The sequence below is a fragment of the Sebastes umbrosus genome, chromosome 10, assembly GCF_015220745.1.
Source record: "Sebastes umbrosus isolate fSebUmb1 chromosome 10, fSebUmb1.pri, whole genome shotgun sequence".
NCBI lineage: Eukaryota > Metazoa > Chordata > Actinopteri > Perciformes > Sebastidae > Sebastes > Sebastes umbrosus.
Window position 1 is genome coordinate 14,179,837 of NC_051278.1, and position 23,483 is coordinate 14,203,319.

At 43.6% G+C, this 23,483-nt stretch overlaps 1 protein-coding gene across 6 annotated transcripts in view; it reads left to right on the forward strand.

Moving 5' to 3' along the window:
• The first annotated feature begins 963 nt into the window (after nucleotides 1–963).
• LOC119495378 (signal-induced proliferation-associated 1-like protein 2) overlaps nucleotides 964–23,483 on the forward strand; it is a 100,235-nt gene continuing 77,715 nt past the window's right edge. For 5 of the 6 annotated variants that reach the window (XM_037781763.1, XM_037781766.1, XM_037781765.1 and 2 more), the window contains exon 1: nucleotides 964–1,129. The gene's annotated coding sequence lies outside the window, so the exon portion shown is untranslated. Of the gene's footprint in view, nucleotides 1,130–22,536; nucleotides 22,802–23,483 lie in introns of those variants that run through there. The other variant, XM_037781764.1, reaches the window with a different exon arrangement.

Below are 23,483 nucleotides of genomic sequence, written 5' to 3' on the forward strand. Positions count from 1 at the left end.
AGCATCCAGCATTCACACAGCAATTTCTTCAGAAATTGCTTTTCCGGGATACCTGGGAAATGTAGTTCCACGTATAGCACTGATTTAAATGTATATTAAAGGTCCCATATCATGCTCATTTTCAGGTTCATACTTGCATTTTGGGTTTCTACTAGAACATGTTTACATGCTGTAATGTTAAAAAAAAACTTTATTTTCCTCATACTGTCTGCTTGAATATACCTGTATTTACCCTCTGTCTGAAACGCTCCGTTTTAGTGCAAAGGAGGACGGTCTGCAGGACAGATAATAATGCACACAGTGCACTTTCATAGACTAAGTTACTGGAGTTACCCTGCTCTAAACTCATTTTTAACAGTCTCTTCTGCACTTTTTAATAGTTGTGTATCACAGCTGTTACCCTGCACCATATTCGGTTTTAACAGTTTACTTCATCTCCTTGTATTTTTATATCTGGTATATTTTTTTGTACTTTGTACTTTACTTGCCTTTTTACTAACATGTTTTGCACTATGGAACTGCGATGCTGGAAACTTGAATATCCCTCAGGATCAATAAAGTTACTATTTATCTATCTATCTATCTATCTACCCATCTATCCATCTATCCATCTATCCATCTTATAAGCAAAAGTCGAAGGGATATGAAGATGATAATGTATTCAGATATGAGTGAGCAATTTTTCTGCAGTTCACCAGATGGTGCCACTGTAGGGTTTACTGGGCTTATAGACTAAAATAGTCATGCAGAATATAGCAACAAGGCCACCTAGTTTACATGCCAGGCTCATTACCTCTAGCCTGCTCTGTAGTGCATATACTAGTCTGTTAGTGTCCCTTATACATCAACCAACCAACCTATGATAATGATATATCTGTATAGTAGTGAACAGTAGTACAGTTCCTGCAGAGCACCGAGGTGGGCGGAGTCTCTATCCGTGCTGCGTGTTGTCATCTCGGGCAGAGCTGCTGGTGGAGTCTCGCTTCAGTCTGGAGGCTGACACCGACACGGAGAGATGCGAGACTGACTACCACAGCTTACACTGGGGTGTTTTTATAGCCTTTAAAGGATAACTAGCAACGTTAACAACCTTCGCAGCTTGGAACAGGACACTGTTCACATTATTACGGTAAGAGACTCTAATGTAATTCTTCTCTAAACTAAACTAAACTAAAAAGCTGCAGCTGAAAGTGAGGAGCGCTTCACACACAGTGGGAGAGAAACTCACTTGCATATCTCTGGTAGGTGAACACACAAAGGATAAAGTTACTTTCAGGCACTGAAGCATGTAATGTGAGCCACACATATAAATATATCTATAGCTTATACTTGTGTTTATTCATTAATTGACTTACTTGACTCATTGTTTATTTACCTAGGAGCCTCTCCTATAGACCAAACTCAATGCAAAAAACATACAATTTTGCTTTCATATTCCTGTAATCAGACATTATGGATTTATTAAATTATTATTTCTATTGTTAATGATAATACACGTTGTTGTCGTGTTTTCGGCAAGGGTGATAGTTATGACTCATTGTTTATTTACCTAGGAGCCTCTCTTATACACCAAACTCAATGCAAAAAAAACATCAAATTTAACTTTCATATTCCTGAAGGCAGACAATATGGATTTTTTAAATTATTATTTCTATTGTTAATGATATTACACGTTGTCGTGGTGTATTCGGCTAGGGTGATGTTGGTGTGTGCATGGGTTTTATAAGAAATATTTTTGAATGAATTTGTTTTAGTGGAGTGCTCACATGAAAACAGTGGGGGGCGATAAAGGCATCATTGTCCAACTGGTCATGGTGTAATAAAAGCCTGGGTAATAAAGGTGAGGCCCACAGATAGTCTTACAGGACATTTTAATTGCTTTGGGAAGCCCAGAGTGGATTTTTAAGTAGTGGTCAACAGTAATGACACACTGTACTGTATTGTGTTCTTATTTGGGGTGCTTTTTGCAGCAGTATGTCCAGACAAAGAACAATTTCCCCTAACATCAGAGTTGTTTTGATTATCTATACACAATATCTGGCAGTCTGCTTGTACACAGCATGTACAATCATGTTTCATTACTGTGGCCTATTCAACATACTGTAAACTCCACTGGGAGAGTAAACAAGTGAAATGTTGTTTGTCTTCCAGCATCATATCCTTTGCTGTCTTCCTGCAGGAAGCTTAGCCTCCACGATAACTAACTTCCCAATAAAAGGGAAACAAATAGAGCCCATTCCTATGCTGTTGTTGGCTAGCTGCAGACACAACAACTAGATCTCTCTTAATCTAAGTTTCCATTGTTTCATTTCCAAGTGCTCTGTCCTCCTGGCTTCACAGCTCCCATCTGAACAGATCAAGCATAAAGAGTTCTTTTCTCTCCCGGAGCGTTAAAATCAATAAGACACCATTATTTTTCACAGGGTTTTTATGTCTGGGAAAGATTAGTTTTCCGCGGGGCTGTGCTGAACTAAGTAGGCACAGGAGTGCTTTAAGATGACTCCAGTATGTTCATTCATGGCCTAGCTGGTATAACATTTAACATATTTTCCTTTAACACCAAAAATGTTTGGCTTTAACTGGAGCTGTCAGGTCTGCAAATCAGGGACTGACCACTCTCCTGAATGATGGCATCTGTAGTGATGTGTGATTAATTTGCTATTATTGTGCACAGAAGCAAAAAATCAACCTCATTAATCTGCTCATTCTCGCTGTCATCATGCAAATGTCTATATTAGTTGTTGTCTTTTGATGGTCTGTTTTCCAGTTTGGATTCTTTCCTCATTATGTGGTTGCACCCAATACTATAACTTATATGATCTTTGATTTTGAGTGATTTCTACCTTGTTGAATTTTCTGTTGGAAATTCAGTGTTTTTGATATATTACAGAAGGGAACACATACTTTTTTTCCCAGACAGATGTAAGATAGATTAAAGACGAGATGTAGATGAAAATGAGACTGCCTATAGGTACCCCATCTCACCTGCTGCCAGCAGCGCACTCCTAGAGGGAGACCTATTAAGCAGCCATGATAATAATGACAGTGCCAGAGAAAAGTCTTTCAATCTTAGTTTGAATAGAGATCTGTTGCATTCTGCCATCAATAGGGAGCAGCAGACAGGGCCCTGAAGAAGAAATCTGTTCTCATCTATTTCTAATGGTGCCTTCTGCATGGCTAACCAGACAAAGGGTAATTGAGCCGGATAGATATGTCTTTCAAAATAAAGTTATGAGCACAATGTGTGCTCAGCTGAACAATAAGGTACCTGTCACGATTGGCAGACGAACGGCTTCCCGTGACATGCCCACAGGCCATATCCAGTTGTTATCATTCCAGGTTAGGATGTCTTCTGGCCTAGTGGGCTTGGAGACGCCCTGCTAGAGTTACAGCCGTTGTGTTTTGTTTGCCTGTAAAGACATTAGCATAACAGAACTGTTTGGGAAATTACTTAACAGTAGTGGCTGATCCTACACTCCCCCTGTGTGCCTTTCACTGTCTTTCCCCTTGTTTGTCTCTGCTCCCACGGTGCTTTGCTACCGGTGCGCTGACTGGTCACGATTTGGAGAACAGTAGAAGGGAACAAAAACTGCTAAAGGACTTACAGACCACGTTTGTTAGGAGTGATGCATTTCTCCTCGTTGTACCATGCCAAACCATGTGGCGCACCCCTTTCCAACAGATCCCACACTGCATGCATGTGATGAGGATCAGGAAGCCTGGTCTGGTCTGTGCGGGCTGACCGGCTGGCTGGGATTCACAATAGGCCTCCCAACCAAATCCTGTTGCTTCAAAACCAACCAACCAGCAGACAGGGGATCACATGCTGCCTGCTCCTGTTGTGAGAGCCAGACTCTCTCTCTCCGTCTTTTTGTCAGCCTTTGTTTTGATTGCAGTCTGGATTTATGGAAGGATTTAAGCCCACTCATCACTGTCAGGGAAAGCACAGATGCCGTCATTAGGTTGATGTTTTTTTATGAATTGATCTCCTGTTCCACTAGGGGTCTGTTTGTGATGGATGTGGGTGGTTTACTAAGCATAATGTGTACAGTACAGGTTTTTGATTTGGGGTATCAGTTAGATTTGTAACATTGATGATCACTTTAAGAGCTCCTGACACAACAAACCCTCCGTATGAGTCTCTGACGGTGCATGAAACGTGGTTACCAAAGTGACTTTAACTGCTCCAAAGTCAGCGTGTTGGGTTCTCTCCGGGTCATTCATCATTTTTGTCTGCGCTGCACATTATACGACTTCTCTCATGCGTAATCAGTGTAATAGCCTTAAGACGGCGTGTTTAACAGCTTGCTCGGGCGCTGGCGTATGTCAGCACGCATTCCGGGGAACCACAGGAAGACGCCAACAGCCCTTCACAGCGCCATATTTTTACTCTTTATGTGATATGCACAAATGAGATGTTAAAGCCTGTGGCGTGCTTCTTGAGGACATATGTGGACTGTCGCCCTCCTGTACCGCTTTGCTTATTTATTTTGGTACTGATGTGTCGTTGTTGGTTAATCTTACAGTAGTGGATAGAGTAGATTAGACACAGATGGACGCTGCGGTAATGGACAGATGTAATGCCTGCCATTACAAAGCGTGTTATTAAGGGATTTCTGCGTTGTACCTTATGTGGTTTTAAAAGAGAAATGGATCCAATGAATAATTTCATGGTTATCTTGTTCAGAAGTAGATGTTAATGCAGGGCTCAACAATAAGGATTGACTGCTTGCTCAGGGTAAGTAAAATGCAACATCGGGCTAGTAAATCTATTAAACACGTTGTTTTTTTCCAGAGCTGATAATAGAAGCAGCTAAAGAGTGAGACATCTTGATTCCTTCTCATCTCTGTTGAGAGTTGCACATGCGCAAAGAAACGCTTATTACATTTATAACGTTTTATTGTTCAACACAGGCCATTTTGGTAGAATATGACAATAGAAAAGATATAATTTTGTTTTACTTGTGCGGCACTTTTTAGGCGGACGTTTTACTGGCGTCCGATAGTCGCTTTCAGTCCAAAATTGCGGAAGAGTGGCTTTGCTGTTGGGCGCTGATGTTGCAATGGAATGATCAGTTAGCTTTCACTTCTTATGGATATACTGCACGTTCTTTAGCAGTACTGAACGGGCAATCGCGAGACAATGGTGGTGGGTAAAGACAAAGTTTATGAGCTGAAGCGTGAGCAAGCAATTCAATTATCCTGGAAACAGGAGTTTAGTTGAGTAGCGTTAGAGGATGTGGGCAAAACTCCAGATTAATTTACTTAAATAAATATTAAACATGACACTTAACTTTGGTCTGTTTTGTTATTTGATAACCGGTAATAAATTAAACAATTTGTATAGGGGCTAGTAAAAATTGACTTTGTGCAAGTGAAAAAACATTGAGGTTGAACCCTGTAATGGTATTAGTAAATGCTATCATCTCAGTAAAAGTGGCTAAAATTGCTGCTACACCAGCTCTTCCCTCGTGTCTTGTACATCTTGTATCTTGCCACTCATCCAATGGCTTGCTGTCGTGCCAGGCGCATTTGAGCGAAAAAGCAGTGCTATGGCTGGAGGGGAAGCTGCTGGATGGAGCAGATGGTATAGTGACAGAAGTCAACTGCTGATCGCGCCGTCGCTGGTGAAGTCCCTGTCAACCTCTGGTGACACACAGCCGAGTGTCTGAACGTCTGAGGAAGAGGTGTTATGTGAGGGTAGAATAACGGTTTGAGCCCTCAGATGACCACCACTGCTGGGTCATGTGACCATTTTATGGAAAAGAAACTCATAACTTCAGCCGGGGCAATTGACGATATACAATATCCTTATTACAGCTGTTGAGAAGCCTTTTTGTTGCAGTGCAGATGGTGAATAATCAATGATATCCTGCATTATATCCACACATTAGATACTATTACTGCTTCTTTTCATGAAAAGAAAATCACATGACCCCATTAGACCAGCCTTACTGTTCAACGATGACCTTTTGAAAACTCGCATGATATTCAGGACTAAGCTCCATCCTACACATGACATGACAGACGGAGCTACATATGATCTCAAATTATGGCGGTGGCTTACAGATGTTCGCCCCGAGAGCCAACACAGATGTAGCTATAAGATATTTCTCCGTCTGAAAGAAAATCATTAATCCTCCTGATAATCTCTTTGATGTTCAGACACACAATGGTGAAATGTGGGTCATCTCAGTTTATAGAGGAGGAGCGTTATTGTCATATTTACCAAAGATTTTAACAATGAAGATCTTTTGCTGTTCACTCACCTCACCCCACTGGTTGTCCATACTGGGATAATGGTGCATTTATACCTTTGGCTTGATCGTAACAGCAAAATGGAGGCAAACCACAATCTTCCGGCTTTGCACTAAATCCATTAGTCTTGTTCCTGGTGTGAACGCACAATAATTCTGTTCAGGCATTTCTACCCAGTGGACGGCAATGCAAATACCACTCAGGGGAGGGTCACTCTTTGTTTCACCAAGCCAATCCTTTAACCATGTCACTCCAAAAAACACCATGTTCATGCATTATGGATTTGCAATAGTCGAGCATATAGGAAAATGTGTCTTGCCAAGATGAATTATGTCTGCGACTCCTGTTCCCTTGGGGACTCATTAGTGTCCATATCAGGAATGTTTGGGAAAAAGCCACCGAAAGTTGCTGACCCGCCATACATGTTTTGTCTACGTGCCTGTCACCGGGCCACAATGGAGAGAATGAGTGCTGGCCAGTCATTAACCCGATTGCCACTGAGTCCAAGGACCAGTCGTGACCCGGGGGGTTAACTCGGCCTGTGTCCCCCTCAGCGGGCCCAGACAATCGGGACAGCTGACCTCTGTGGTCGCGGCCAGCCTCCAATGGGAGATAAGAAGGGATTTGGTTTAGTGCCGATGTGCATACCTCCTTCCTACTGTAGCGAAAAAGAATGGGCCTGTCTGAATAGGCAGACAGGACTGGGTGTGGGTGACACGGCCAGAGACCTGACTGCATGCCATTACGGCTTCTGTAGACTCTGTCTATTCACTCATTGGTAAATGTGTCCGGTATGGAACTTTAAAATGACCAAAATTGAAACAAAAAGAGGTATAAAATAAATAAACATGTGCATAAATAGTTAAATACAGGAAAATATGTAAATGAACCAATAAGTACCCACCCTGCCCCCCTCAACCAATCACCTCCAGAATGATTTATATAATGAGTAAATAGAGTTGCGTTTTATGGTTGGATGGGATAGATGGATGGAATTATTACACACTTAAATCCTTTACACAGCGGGGTTGTGACGAATAAACGACACAAAAAAATACAAAAGTCTTGAATATTATATGTCATGGGCTTTTATTGTGAAAGGGAATGGAACAAGTGGATCTGGACTGCGCTTCCTTTGTCAAGGTTGAAAGGAGTAATAAAGTTTGCCGTCTTGGTTTGGGCTACGGAGCCTCTGTGTTGATTGTTTCATAAATATAGGCGCAACTCAACCTGTTTCGCACATCTTGATTGGTTGATGCCTTTATTCACGGTGCGAAAGCTCAGAAAATCGCCCATGTCCGTTTTTTTGCTGCATAATATTTGTGTTGTGTGAAAGTACTCATGACAAAACCAAGAAAAAAAGACAGAAAAAATATATTGATTTGTCAATTAATCGCACAAAAAAACACCCCCCGGTGTGTAAAGGCCTTTAATTGGTTTATTTATGTATTATTCATTGGATTATTTATTTCATGTCTATTTATGTAATATTATTATCCATTTTGGAGTCCTCGAAGGTACAGTACATTAAACCTGTAGTCATAAAATGTAGGCCAATACTGCACGAAACCCCCCTCCTGCAAACATCTGCGCCCTTGACTGTCAAATTGACCCTGGGTGATCCAAGGAGCAAACGGCCATCGCATGAGTTGTTTTAAGGCGTAAAAGCACGCTGACTTGTTTCTGATAGAGGTTGATTGTAATTAACAAGTCAAATGAAGCAGAGCCGTGACAGATGTGCCATAAAGTGCTCAGCTTTGGGGTGTTGCATGCATGTGTGTGAGCCGATGAGGCGTTGCTGCTGGAGCCAGTATCCTTCACTTAACCTCACCGGGGCTCTGCAGCAGTGCTCCCACACTCTCTGTTGATACATGAACTATTGCATCAATAGAAAGTACACTGTACGCTGTTAGGCAGTTTCCTCAAGCATTAGTTCCTTAAAGTATAAAGAACAAAATGGAGCTATATGCTGTTTAACAGAGGCTGCTTTGTGTTGTTGTGAGACCGTGTATTCTGCTTTGTGTGCAGCACTGACGGGAATGTACAAGTTTTTCTGGGTATCAGCCCTTTTTACAGGAAGGAACTTTGTCCTAAACAACCCTTTATCAATTGTGAGAAAGTGTCTGTTTTTTTGTTGGTTCCCTTCATGTTGCCAGCTCACTGACATGAGACAAATTAGAAAGTCTGGTCATGGTCTGTAGTCTGTCATTGTGTTTTTAAAAGCGCTGACGAAACATGTTGGGAGGAGGATGTTATTCTTGTTTGTGTCCATAAATCAGATGATAATGAGTTTAGTTTACTGAATACATGTGGTTTATACTGGGAATCGCAGAGCTATAACAAAACTTTGGCCATTTGCATTTTTTTTTTTTTTTTTAGTGTTTATTTCAAAGTGGTGCGATGCGATGTATTACTCTGATTTTGTTATTCTTTCATTTGACAGCAGCAGCAAAGTGTTGGCTGGAATAAATAATTTCTCTAGAGCTTCATTTGTTTCAAATACACATTATACTTCCTTTCAGTATCCTTGACACAGAACTATTTTGTCTCTTAGTTCAGTTCAGATTGTACTTTTGAATTATGCACACCATTAAACCAGGACGTTACAATGCAGCCCCTTGTATCCACTTACTGAAGCACAAAAATGTCTGTACATGATGTTGCCTTTGGCCTATTCTTGTAGCTTGCTGTTAGCAGAGACATAGTTATCTGTGACTATTTTAGACGAGGCTGGGATACTGGAGTTACTGGTGTGTATGGGAAACCCTTTTACACAAAGTGGAAGGGAAGGCTGAAGCGGAGAGGAGCTGAACTGTGCAGGGCTGGCAGTCGGCCTGGCCTTTCCTTGTACTCTGGGCTGCAGCAGCAGCGGCGGTATGATGTGTTTAAGGAGCACCGGCCCAGCCAAGCAGAGCTAATTCGAAGCTAGAGTAGTATATTCCATCTCACTTGTTTTTTCTTTCCTCTTTCTATGCAACATCATTTTGACTAGCCTTCCTTTTATGCGATTTGTAAAGGCTGTTGACGGAGGATAATGATCTGGAGTGACAGTGGCCTGATTTTTTTCCTCTTTTCTCTTGCTTCTGTAATCGCACGTCTGTCAATGTGAAGGAGATCAACCGCTCCCCTCCTCCGCTGAAGTGTATTGAAGGCTTCTGTGGACGTTTGGAGGTTAGCCACAGGGGATCCAGAGCTAGGGGGGCAGCACATTTGACACTGAATGCTAGTCTTTATATGGGTCTACTGCCTTAAAAGAAGAAGGAGCAAAGGAAAGGGAGATTGCATAACACAGCCAAGCAAACAGTGTCCCAGACACTATCCTAACAAGAGGTCTGTAATTCTTACAATGCCTAGCAGCTCCACTGTGTGTTCATTCACTGCTTACCTTCCCCAGGCTATGTTTACTGGAACCTCTCTGAAATGTAAACAGGACTGTAGGGCCACATACAGTTCAGCGCTGAGCTGCATGGGCTCGAGCCAAAACACAACGACGAGCACACACAACTGCTGGATACACAGCCAGGTGCTGCGTATCTGACCACAGGAGCAGCTGTATAATTACACTGTTCTCATCTGTCTCCAGATAATCTGTGTTTAGGTGGAGGAGCACACAAACATCAAAGGTCAGAGGTCAAAGTAAGCGTCCAACTTGTTGATGGATTTACTTTGTAATATATTTACTCTCTTAGGGTTAGTTCTTTTCTTTCCTCCACAGTTTGCAGGGCTGAGGTCTTTCCCATACACATATAAGGGCGCTTTCACAAGCCATAGTCCGATTGGTTAGTCCGAATCAGAGTGAAATTGATACTTTTGGTTAGTTTTTCAATTTAGTGTGGTTCGGTTTCACAGTGCACAAATTATATTGGACCAAATAAAAAGACTAATTTGCTGAGGGGCGGGTACGTCGGAGGGAATTTATCTTTTTCGTCTCGAGAGCTGCCACTTTTATGCAGAGAATTGCTGACTTTAATGCTGTCAAAGTTGTTTCACTTTGACACTGATCTACTGTGCACACAAATCCCTTCTCCTGCAATTTATCTCAAATTACTTTATAAACGTCACTATATTTGTGGACTGTATTTAACATACTCTGTATGTTCTCATCAGCCCAGATGTCAAGCAAACATCGGACTTCTGCAGAAATCCAGGTCACTCTCCTACTCATCGTAACCTGTCGTTTACAAGCAGTCTGCGTTTTGGTTCGCTTGGATGGTTACGTATATATATGCCAAGAATTCAGCTTCTTCCAGCAGAAATCTTGCTGAGTTAACCAGATTTGTCCCGATCCGCTACCCCCATTAAGGAAACAGTTTGCTATTTACATGACTCCAAAGAGACTGCAGAAAGCCAAAAATAATCAGGTTAGTTAAGTGCATGTAAACACACAGATTCTCTTCGGGTTACGCACGAAGATCCGTTCTCTCAGGTGGTGACATTTGACATTTTCTGGGGGAGTGTAAAGAGAGAAATGAGTGTAGGTTAATTGTTTCCTGTCATTTTGTTTAATTTTCACTGAAAGGCGGTCTGGGTCCGGGGTCCCCGAGGACACTCCTTGCATTTCCCTCACAGACTCTACTCAAACATGCTTCTCTGTTTGTTGACTTCATGGATTGCTGCTGCTGCGCCATTGCTTTGTCACCTCGGGGTTTTTTGTTGTTGCGCTGCAGAATCAACAACATGCCCACGGCTACGGTTTACAATTTAGAATATGATGATGGGTTTGCAAACATTTTGCCGTAGATGCTGAAAAACACCTATCTAGCTATGAGTCTGCTTTGATAGGATTTTGCCCCAGGGAGTCCCATACTGGAAGACTGTGGTTGTTATTGCTTTAATATTACTGTCTGTGCTTTCTCAGGCACGATAGTAATGGTGGAAATCCAAATATTTCATATTTCTGGGATGGTATTTCAAGGTCAGACTCCAACAAAATGCTAAAAGACTCTTTGTCTTTCTTATTAGGCAGACTGACTAAGATCTTATTTATAGCTACGGCCTGTGGGAGTCATCCGTCCTACCAAACCCTGCTGGATATAACGCCGCGTTTGCAATCTACTTCAATGAAAGCAAGATATTCCTCTTGATTCTGCGGGGTTGGTGACCCTGAGTGCATGTTTTACATCTGCCAGTGCCTGGTGCTTTCTCCGAACGCTGCCATCTTGATGACATTCTTCAGAGCCTGCTGCAGTTTAGAGATAAGGAAGTGAGGAGTAAGGAAATCGGTGCTTATTTGGGATTCTGTTGTAAAAGTCTGGCCAGCTCTGTGATTGAGGACAGACACCTTCCTCACACATTTTTCATTTTGCGCTTGATCTCAGCTTGAGGGGGGTGGAAATACATTTAAAGATGCTCTTTTTATGTCACTCTGAATTGCATAAATATTAATGTAGATGGACATCCGTGTGGATTCCCCAGAGAGGTCTCTGAGGCTACATCCACACTAACACGTTTTCATTTTAAAATTGTGTTTTTAAACGATCTCCATCCAGACGAGCGTTTTACGGCCGTTTCAGAATGAATCCCTGTCCGTACTACCACGCCTGAAAACGCATATAACATGGCCATTCACGTACAATAGCTTGCCTCCTGCGTATGTAGGCAGTAGTTGGGTTATAAAATGCAGAATTGAACAGCTGCTAGGATAGACAACAAGGTCAGCAACGCTTGTAACTCGTTATCCATGTTGACATTAACCTCTGGTGGTCGAGGCTGATGCTGTTGATGTTTTCTTTCGGAGAAGGTTCACGTGATAGAGGCGTGATGAATCAGGGTAGGACGCTTTGTGACTGACAAGACCCAATCAAGAAGCGAACATGTCAGCATCATCATCTTCAAAGGTCTCAGTTTTTTTGTCCATCCAGACTAAAACGCAACCCTGGGGTTTTAAAACTAAAACGGGGTCAGCAGCGTTTTCAAACGTGTCCGTTTTAGGAGCTTGAAAACGACGGAGTAGTGTAGGCATAAACGTAGCGCATTTTAAAATGAAAACATATTAGTGTGGATGAAGCCTGAGGAAATGCTACAGTGTGCAATACAGCCTCCTTATGACTGTTAGGACATTTATTCTTCATCTACCGCTCATTCTTTATACACTCCCTTCCCCCCTTCATAAGAGCACATCATCAGATCGTTGGCCTCGATCAGTCCTGAAGGTCAAAGGTCACCCGATCACCGGGGGCCCTCACGTCAGGTCGGATCAGTGCACTTGGCTCCCGGTGTTGAATTCATCCACACTCGTCTCCCTGGACACTTTTTTTCCCCATTTGGCATTCAGGGAGGGGGATGGTAAGATGGTGGTGTAACGAGGTGGGGAGCACTCATATCCCTTCCTCCTCTCGACGCACTTTGTTCACGTACAGTATGTGTGCATGTGTGCATAGATATTTCGCAGCAGATGACCAGTCGACTGGAGGAATGGGATATGTGTATGTACTGTATGCGTTTTGTTTACGACAGCTGACTCCTCTCTAAATCAGTGAGATTTTAGAGCGCAGCGTTTCCCCCGATGCTTCGGTACGTCATTAACATTATTAATCTGTACATGGAGACAAAAGCACACCCTGTGATTGTGAACGCGTGGCCGGCGTCTGTGCACGTAACGTCGTGTGCATTTGTGTGTGTTTATGCTTAGGTGCGCGTGTGTGGGTGGCTCTCAGTGGGAGGTTAGTCTTCTGACACCCTTTCAGCCGCCACACCTCCCTTAAACCCACCCACCACATGCCATGCCAGCTGCAGCTGTTGTGCCTCAATGCTAGAGATGTAGAAAATTCCTCTCGCTCTGCAATTAGAGCTGCAGATTGCTGAATAGCGCACATTGCGATGTCCTAAAATTGCACTTGGTCCCCTTTCTACACTGAGTAAATAGAAACTGATGAGGGCGAATGGTGAATAAACCGGCCCCCGTCTGTCTCCAAGTTGACAGATTGTGTTTTGTGCGAGCTGCTCCTTGTGATGTGCTGTTACCCCGGCTAAAGAAACCAAAGGGTGGAAAAAGGCCTCATTGATGGGGTGGGTTTCTCACGCCTGACTGAGAATGTTCGCTTTCCATCGAGTCAAGTGGTGCATTGTGATTCAACCAAAGAAATGCAAATATATAGAACAGATGTACTATTTCTTTTTGCCCGTTTGTCGACAGCAGTAATCCCTCACGGCACTCTGGGTGCAAGACTAAAGTGTTAACAAGGGAAAAGCCGTGTCACCCTGGCACATGTGATGGCTGCCTGGCCTTTCAGAGCCTCCTCTCAAAAAGGATAGATGCTCAGGAGAGATAAATGGAGGCTTTTGTGGCCTTTGCCAGAGGGACAACCGCACAATGAAGGACACACACGGAGCAAGGTCTTTTCCAGAGAAAACAGCTAAAAACAGCATTTCTCCAGTCCCTCCTCCTTTTTTCTCTTTCACTCCCTCCTTCACTTTCTCCTGTCCCTCACTCTTACTCGCTTCCTGAATCTTTTCCTCCTCCGTGAGAACTGAACCTTGCTCCAATAATGTTTCCATAAACGGGCTGAGGGAATGGAAATAACTCGGACCATTTCCCATCGCCTCCCTCTATCCACTCTCCCCCCGCGAGTAGTCGCTTTACAGGGCCGTGGACACTACTTAAGCACACATCCCTTAATGATGCACAGTGTTTTACACTGCTCTGAGCACTGGCAGAGTGCACATTTAAGGCATCTCATATGCCCCGGACACAGCAGCCTTAATATAGCTGTGCTAGTGCTACTTCATCAGGCATTACCAGGCCTCTCCACTAACAGGATGGACGTCAAATTGGTCTTCTGCCTGTACATCTTCCAATATGGCCAGGAGGCTCAGAATTACTAGTCTTTGTACTCCTTCACTATAACCTATCATCTCTTGTTATTCAGGTTTTCTCCCTCCTTTCATTATTCTTTTGAGTCATTTTTCCTTTCAGTGCAGCCCATTACTTCTCGGTCCTTATCTTTCCCATCTCTATTCGTCTTTTCTTCTCCTTTCCCCTTTGTGAGTTCTGGCATATTGTTGTCTTAACTGTCACAACGTGGCCGTCTGAGGTTTTGCATGTACATTTGCATGTTGGTTGTTGCTTACATCTGCAGGCCATACTCCTGCCAGGACCGGGCAATCTCTCATGTGGGTGGCTGCGCTGCTCTGCTCTGGGAACAGATGTTTTTGATGCCACTTGTAGGGGAATAGCTTTGAAAGTGACTCCATATAAAAAGAGATGCCAGCTGCATGACAAACCAGGGCCGCCTAGTTCTCAGGAATGCTATCGGAGCCCATTTCTCTCGGAGTAACTCTGGTAACACAGCCTGTGGAGAATAAGAAGAGTTTTCACTTAATCAGACTGTTCCCTTTGGAGAACTTCATTAATTACCGGAGGAAGTTGCTGCACTGGAACATGTGCTCCAGATGGCCACGGACTGCACTTTGGAAAAAAATGCTCTATCTTGTTGTTGTTGTTTTGGTATCTAGATCCTGCACAATGTTCTGAGTACAGTCTTTCTCTCACTAGCCACAGCTACAGGATGGAAACAGGTCGATACGTTTATGAACGTAACCGCTACATCCACACTAATATGGTTTCGTTTTAAAACGCATAACTTTTGCTACATTACTGCCTAGCGTCCACACCACTTCAGCGTTTTTGAGCCCCTAAAATAAAAACATTTGAAAATGCTGCTGACCCCGTTTTAGATTTAAAACTTTGGGGTTGCGTTTTAGTCTGGGCGAACAGAAACTGAGACCTGACGATGACGCAGACACCCACGTTCGCTTCTTGATTGGCTCTTATCAGTCATGACTTGTCCTTCCCTGATTCATCACGCCCCTATCACGTGAACCTTTTCCAGAAGAAAGCTTCAACCAACACAGGTTAATTTCAACATGGATAATGAGTTACAAGCGTTGCCGACCTTGTTGTCAATGCTAGCAGCTGTTCTGCAGTTAAAATCTGCATTTTGCATCAATTCCAGTGTCCGGTGCTGCTTCCCGTATACACCGGCACGTGCATGCCCAGTGTACATGAATGGACAAAGATTAATTCTGAAACGGTCCTAAAATGCTTGTCTGGACGAAGATAGTTTTTGTTTTAAAACACAGTTTTAAACACAGTTTTAAAACAAAAGCATATAAGTGTGGATGTAGCCTTAGACTGCTTGTTTGTCTGTAGTGATGCTTCTCGCGCCAGTTGTGGTGCATGCATCTGGCATCCTCCACGGTGATCTAAAAGCACTGGTAACTTTGCTCATATGGCTGCTAACAATATGGTTTCCAGTGTCAACTTTCCTTTGCTTCCTGCCTGCCTGCTCCCTCTGCACACATCCGTACAGCAGCACCCCTGATCTGGCATCCAGCGTGCTCTCCGCTGCCAAACTTCCAATGAAAAGCAGCTCTCTCTCTCTGGCCAGTGATTATTATTCACGTGCTAATTTTAGCCCCTGCAATCGTCAAAAAACCCTCATTATGTGCCCTATGGATGAAGCACGTCATCTGCGCCGCACACAAAATGCGCTGAGCCGGAACTATTGGTGTCTGCCAACTTTTGCCAAAGTATAGTTTGTAGGTTGTGGTGGTAAAAGCTGGTACTCTGCCTCTGGAGTTTCTTACAGATCTTAATCATATGTTCATCAGAAATGAAAGAGAACCGCAAAATATAAACAAGACTTGGATAAGCACTTAACTACTGAAGACATCCTCAACGTGCCAGTGGCGATGTTTTAGTGTTCAAAAATTAATCCATTAGTTTGCCCTGCAGTGTGATTACAGCAACAGAAAATTAAGTTTGCTTTATCTGGTAGAAACCGAGATAAAGTTGTTTTGGACAGAATGTTTTTAAAAATTACTGTTTTGAAACTCTGGTTCCCAACCTTTTAGGCTTGCAATCCCTTGAAACGATGCAATATCCACCATCACCAGTTGCATCTGGCTATGTGTAGTGACGAGAGAGTAGTTTCCTTGTTTAATTTGAATATTTTTTTAGAGGAAAACCACCTAAATGAGAAGCACACGTGTTTTTCTGCTTTTTTAATCTGTTAATTATGTTGTGATGCCTCAGATATATCTTTATCCGTGGTGGGTCCTGACCCCAAGATTGGAAACGACTGTTCTGAGATCATCTTGAGCCCCGTTTCCACCGCAGGATCTTTTCCCCGGAACCAAGGAGGGTGGAAAGAGGAGATCTCACGCGTCATCATTGCGTCATATCATTGGGGTACAACTCATGCGCAGTGAAATCTGGTCACACTCGCCGAAATTGAGCCAATAGCAACGCACAACCGCCGCTCCGGTTACACAGCGCATGCCATACCCCAGAACTTAAGACCAAAAGGACCCCATGTCCCAGCCTTTTTCAATAAACCTTGCCCGGAACTAGGAACCTTTTTGAGGAACTCATTGCTTTTTGACCGCAGGGACGAGGGTCTAAATTAAGTTCCGGGGACATTTTCCGGGGCTTTTTTACCCACAAAAATAGGCCCTGGTCGGGGGGATGACTGTCGCTGATTAGTCAAAACACACATACAGCGCCACTGCTTCAACACCTTCAACTTGTGTACCGCTTCATTCATAAACAAGGAAACAAGGAAGTACTCTAGTATCGATTTAGGACCATTTTAGGACGAGCATTTCTCTTTGTTTCATAATATTAAAAGTAAAGTTAGGCTATGCTGTCGACTTTCTGACTCATTTAAAAAAAAAAGACAAAGAGAGAGATTGCAAGGACGAGCGGTAACATTAGAAGAGACAGCGCGGCGGTGCCGTGCACGAGAGAAAGAATAGTTATTTTCTGGTTGTTTCATGGCAGTTACGTTCTAAAGCACAAATAAATAACCATCACACACTCAACAGATGATTTACTGTGGAGACGGACGCTCTTAGTTTCATTTTTCTCCTCTGCATTTCATTCATTACATCCAACGTGCAGCAGTAAATATATGCAGCAGTAAATGTCGTCGCAGTGAGACAAGACCTAATATTTTTTTTTTTCAACGTGTAGTTTAGATGAAACAGGCGGACACACTAAACGATAGGTTGCAGAGTGTGTTTACCGCTGCGACCACCTGCAGTCCTCGTCACGTCGTGTTGCTTTTTCATACGTCAGCGGAGTAATTTGCCTGATCTTCGCAGGTCTTTAGACCGCGGTGGAAACACAGACGACAGTGGGCTGAAGGAACCTTTTAGTTCCTTGAAAAGTAGTCCTCTGACTAAAATGACCAGGAACTTCTTGGTGGAAACGGGGCTTTAGTTCACCTTTTCGTAAACCGTTTATGTTGTCCAAATGTTTCATTATGTTGCTTTCAACTCAGCAACAATGAGTCTGTCCCTGTATTCACCAGATCACCACTCATCTCTGCGCTGCTCTCTGCTCCTCTCCTTTCCCGCCCTCAACTTTCTGTCTTTGTTCCTGAGGGAGGTCTGCTGTCACTCAAGGCTGTCATATGCAGAAAAAGTTGCCTAGCAACAACATAGAGGGATGCGAAGCCGCTGTTTACTCTCCACCCCCTCACCTCGTGTGCCCACTACCCCCTTCCCGTTCCCTGCCTCTGTCGTTGAGATGGGGGGGATAGTGGAGGCAGCTCAGCCTCCTGCTCCCTGATGAATTCAGACAACAGATAGAGAACAAACTGAGAGGAGGAGAGGAGGTGGAGAGAGGAGGAGGGGGGCGGATCGAGGAGAAGTGACATTCAGAGATGCTGTGTCTGCCTGTTGCCTGCCAGCTGCTTTTCCTCTCTTCCTCTCTGCAGGAGGAACAGGCCATTTCCCTAAACAGCTCCTCTCCCACTCTGCATAACTAAGGAGAAACTTGCCTCAACACAGCATGCCGTTATCAGCAGGGATAAAAATACTGGACAGCAAATGCATCACATGCCCGCCGACCGTCAAGCCCTCACGAATGAGAGCTTAATCTAAGCGGATACAGGTGCCTTTTGTTCTTGGTGGATTATTAAATGTCCCCTGGTGGAAGCCCTAGTTCCTTATCACATTATGCTGTTTTGACTTGTTTAGTACTGTAATTATGAAGCACGCCTCAATGGCTCCCGTACTACCATGCAGGGTTTGGCTGTCAATTCAGATTGACCGCAGATTGACAGGATTTGCCCTCAGGGTAGTTTTTTTGAGAAAGAATAGGCTCCACTACAGAGATAATATGTGATTTAACACCAGGCTAGAATCTCCTAGACAATGTTGGGTGTATGTGTATAGTTATCAGTCTGATCAGATTGTGCACAAGTAAGGAATTACATTGATCACATGTTGATCTTGCCCAATATGATGAAAAAATGGCACCAAAGTCATCTTTTTCATGCATCTCCAGTTGAAAGTTCTGGCTGACGCTAATGTTTAAAGGTATAGTTTGACATTTTGGGAAATACACACATATATTCCCTTTCTTGAAGAGAGTTGGATGAAAAGATTGAGACATTTCTGATGTCGGTACAATGAAGAGGAAGCTGCAGCCGGTTATCTTAAATCTTGATACCACCTGAGTCTATTGCCCTAGTTTTTGCGGTGTGTCCCGCACAGTCAGCTGTTGTCTGCCCACATTGGAGGCTTTTTGGCCGATTCAACATGTTGAATTGGCGGCGAAGCCTGTCGGTGAGAGAAATCACTCGGATTGGCGGTTCAGCTTAAATGAATCGGTGCTCGAGAAGAGAATCGGAAGTGATCATCTTCCTCTCTTCTGATCATTCCAATACACAGATATTTTCACAACGACATGGCCATCTGGAATAAAGCTAAATGGTGAAGCTTGTTTATCTGCCGTACCTGATCTTACAGTTTTCCTTTTTGAATGACAAATATAGAAAACCACTAGCTGCTGGTGTGGAGAGTTATTTCATCTCATGCAGGCGCAGAACATATGTGGTAGTTGGCCGTCGGCTGTAGTCTTTGTGGTGTGTTCGAGTGCAACTTTTTGGCCAAGACAAAGGAGATGTTAGGCGATGCAACAGGCAGCCTTCGTCGCCGCTAGTTGTCTGATGTCGGGTTGGTGTGTCTGGGCCTTTAAGTTAGCATAAGAACTGAAAAAAGCTACCATGACTCTGTTCTGCCTAGTAGGACCTCTAAAGCTCACTAATTAACATGTTTAACACTAATTAACACGTCTCTGTTGTTTAATTCATACAACATCAGAGGTGTAAAAATGACTTGTTGTGCTGCACTGTTTTTCGACCGGGTGCAGTAATTTCCTAGAGTCAGCCCGGCCGTGAAATACATGCCATCAACCCTCCTTTATTCTTGTATTTGTATTTTGTATGGTATTTTAATGTGTTTGTATGTGGTTAATGTGGACCCCAGGAAGATTAGCTGGTTGATATGGCACCAACTAATGGGGATCCTTAATAAAATCAAATAACATGTCATCTAAATCTCAGTAAGAAAGCAAATGAGCATATTTTCAAAACTGTCAAACTATTCCTTTATCATGCAGTATGTTAAGACAGCTAATTTGCACTAAACAACTCAAGTATAAAGCGAAACCTTTCCCTAATCCAAATTAGATATGTTTCAAGTCTTGTCATGACAGGGAAATCAACAAAAAGTTAGTGTCTGGCTAAATATTCCCATTTTCTATGTGAATAAAACAAACTACAGCTTAAGTGTCATAAGAAAAACAATCTTCTGCTGTTCTTTTTGTTATATTTCAGCCTGTTTTTATCAAATTGAGTTAGATGACAGTGTATATTTCTTTAAATCAGTCAAAACATTTGAAAGATGAGCTGTCAAAGTTGTTTTTTAGTGTTTGTGAATGTAGGTCGTTCTGCGTGTGTATCCGTTTGTGTAATGACTACCCTTGGTATGTAAATTACCCATCAGGCCCGGACGTCCATGTGCAAACGAGCCGTGTTTGTGGGATTGTGTGTTTCTCCACAGGCCCCTGCTGCACATGTGTGTAGGCTGATGAATAGTTTGTCTGTTTGCTGGGATGCAGTGACAAGAACGCTTAAGTGTTACCTCCTGGGGCTTCCCACTCTTTAAATAAAACCCTCTCCTTCCCCTCAACTCAAATCAAAGCTGAGGACCTGCCTGCAGAGGCTAGATCAAAGCACAATGTGGCACAAAGACCTGTACTTGCTGCCATTCATTCAGCTTGATTAAAGTCTGTCATTTCCTGCCATTAACATGCTCCCACCTCCAACCAGAAACAGACAGAGCAAAGCAGTCATCAGGAAGTGGTTACAATGACACTCTTTTAGTGTTCTTCCAATTAGGTTCCCTGAAACTCAATTATGTCGCACTATAAGAGGAGAAATATATCATCACAACTCATTTACCTCAAAGAGTTGTTCTTTATTTAGCCTTTATGTGTCTTAGGAAGCCTCGGAAATAACTGGCTTCACATACTCACATTCATACCTAGTTATTGCAATGCTCAAGTAGTTAAAAGTGCCTTGCTCAGAGCTTTTATTAGTCTCCACACCCACATGTCCCCCCCCGGTTCACAGATCTTGACCATAAACCCCTCAGAGATTTGCTCTTCACTCACAGCGAGGTAGGGCGCAGAGACTTGCAAAAGCAGCAGGTAAAATATGTCACCAAGAAGAGCGCAAGGAACGGCATTCACTGTTTCTAGGCAACAACAGCAGTTGCAGCTGTTCTCATTGGTTGTGCTTTTGAAAGGTCAGCAGCAACCAAGGTCAAAGTTAAAATAATTTGAACTATGAGCGCAGCGCTCTGTGGCGATTTTGAGCGGTGCGCCACATCAAGGGTGGTTTTCCCCGTAGGAAAACAATGGCACAGCCAGCGCAGAGCAATTTTACCACTGATCACATGTGGGTGGCTTTAGGCAGAGTTGTGCAGCTCTGGATCGCCACTTACATGATTGGCCACGGCAGCGTGACGTCTGGTTGCATTTCTCCAAAAGTTGATTTATGTTTCAACTATTTTGCCGCAGGGCCGCTGCGTTGTTTTTTCTCGGCATCCCCTGCGGTCCTCACCACCGCAGCCTAAAGGCATTACCCACATTCAAATGAATGGGAGGGAACGCCTGATCTGGTGTGAATGCAGCCTTACGGTTGCACGTCTGCTTCAGTAACTCCACGTTAGGGCCATGACCCGCCAAGATGACCTCAAACAACTAGCGTCAACAAACAGCAACTGATTAAACACTTAATGACGGCTTTACCTAACGTTCCCTGATGTCTTGATGAATTTGAACGACACAAAGACTACAGCTTACAGCCAGCTGACCTGCGCCTGCATAAGAGGAAATCACTACTCAGAAGTCTGTAATTGGGGGAAAAGAAGTACTACCTAAATGTTTGAAAAACAAATTGAGAATGTGTCTGCTAAAAAGTTGAAACTGGCACTGTAAAGTTTGACCACTCAGTGGCTGTTAGCAAGTTGTTGTTTTCTCCAATTTCATATGGGTTCTCCTGATTTGTTATGCTTTTGCCTCTTCTTCTCCAGGCAATGCATAGCAAGTACAGCAAGCCTTTACAATGCCAGATGCAACTTACTTATTATTTCCCGTCATGCAAGCGCAGAACGTACATGACTGTTAGCAGTCAGCTTGCTGTCAGCTGTAGTCTCTGATGCGTTGCCTCACATCTTCTGATAAAAGCTGCACTTGAACACGCCGCAGTCAGCCTTTGTTGGTGCTCGCTCTTTGGCTTGGTGTGTGTGTGCAGGCCCTTAAACCCACAGCTGTTTGCAGTGAAGCACCAGAGAGTAGCGCTCAGCAGAGATGAACTCCTTTTTCATATATTTTCCTTCCATCACAGCTTCTCCCCTCCCTACATCCCTCCTGTCTGCTGAAGGTAAAGATATGCAGGCTCAGCGTATGGCATGTGGCTGGAGGGATTATCAGTTTTGAAAGAAGGGCAATTTCCCTCTTTGGTCGTGTCTTTCTCTCCTTATCTTAGTGTGTTTAAAAGGTGGTCATGGTTGCCTTTGCACCAAGCTGTAGTTCATAGGACGGGGAACAGATAAGTGGATCCCTCCATCTCCCGTTGCTCCAAATGTCAGCCATCGCTAGAAACTTGGAAGGTCACAGGCTTGACCTGGGCATCTTTTCCTGGGAACAATAGCTTTTCCCCCTCTTTTTTCTTGTCCTTCCTGTCAGCCAGAGAAGCTCTGAATGTCACGGCCCACCCCTTCCCCCCAACCACCAACACCCAACAGTCTTCCCCCCAACTCAGCACAGCCACCTACTTTCCTTTACATATGCTAATGTTGCAGGCCCATTCATTCTGTTGGTGGCTTTGTCACAGGGGGAGGGAGCAAGTTGTGTGTGCATTAAGCGGCAGCTGTATGCATTTCACTAAAATGACTCCCCGATGGCTGCCAGACTCGTCCTTATTTTACTCTTTTCTTCCATCTTTCTCCATTTTCTCCCCAAACTAGTTACTAGATAAAGGAGCAGAGTGAAGGTTTGCTGTTGTTTATTTTAGAGCCTTTCTGCTGTGAAGTGTGGCGGACTTCTCTCAACAAGTGGCTGACGGATTTAATGCACTCGGATAGCATCTCCACAGTGGGCTCATTACCACAGTGGCTCACAGGGCTTTGAGTCATCTGCTCTTAGGATTTATGGCTCTGACAAAAAAAGGACTCTCTTAATCAGGTAAGCATGGCAGCAGTTGATACCTAATGTTTGTGTAAAGGCTAAATAATGCATGTTGACCTCAGTTTTACATGTGCATAAGAAGCATTATATTAAGTGAGGAAAGTCTTGTTTTTAGACAATGGTATTGAGGTTTGAGTGGTCTAGCCTGTGGGGTGTATCACAGGAGGAATTTGTGAGTGTATGTCTCTGGCAGACGCAGCACAAAAAGTTATTGCGGGGTGAATAAACCAGTGATTCATCTGTGTATCAGTGCTTACTCCTGTCCTCCCTACCCCTTCGCATCCTCCGGTTGACTAAACCCCCAGCTGCTGCTCAGGAGTCAAAATTGTCTCTCTTACGCCAGATTTCTGTCAGCAACACCAAACCAAGTGTGAAAAACAAACTTTGTAAAAGACAACGAGCGCCGTTGAAGTGAGTAAAAATGAGGGAGAGATGCTCCGTGGCATCGACGCGCTCTGAGGTTGCCCTGCCGGTCAGGGTTTTATAAATGCCGCTCCCTGAGTGATGTGTGTGTGAATGTGTTTGTGCGTTAGTGTGTCGGCTCTCAATCTTAACAGTGTCACACAGCTCACCTACTCCGCTGCGCTGTTTCTCAGTGATAATGTGACGAGGTGGACTCTGACTGACCTCAGCGGAGGAGCGGAAGCACGCATGTTCTCAGAGCTTTCGATCTGAACTC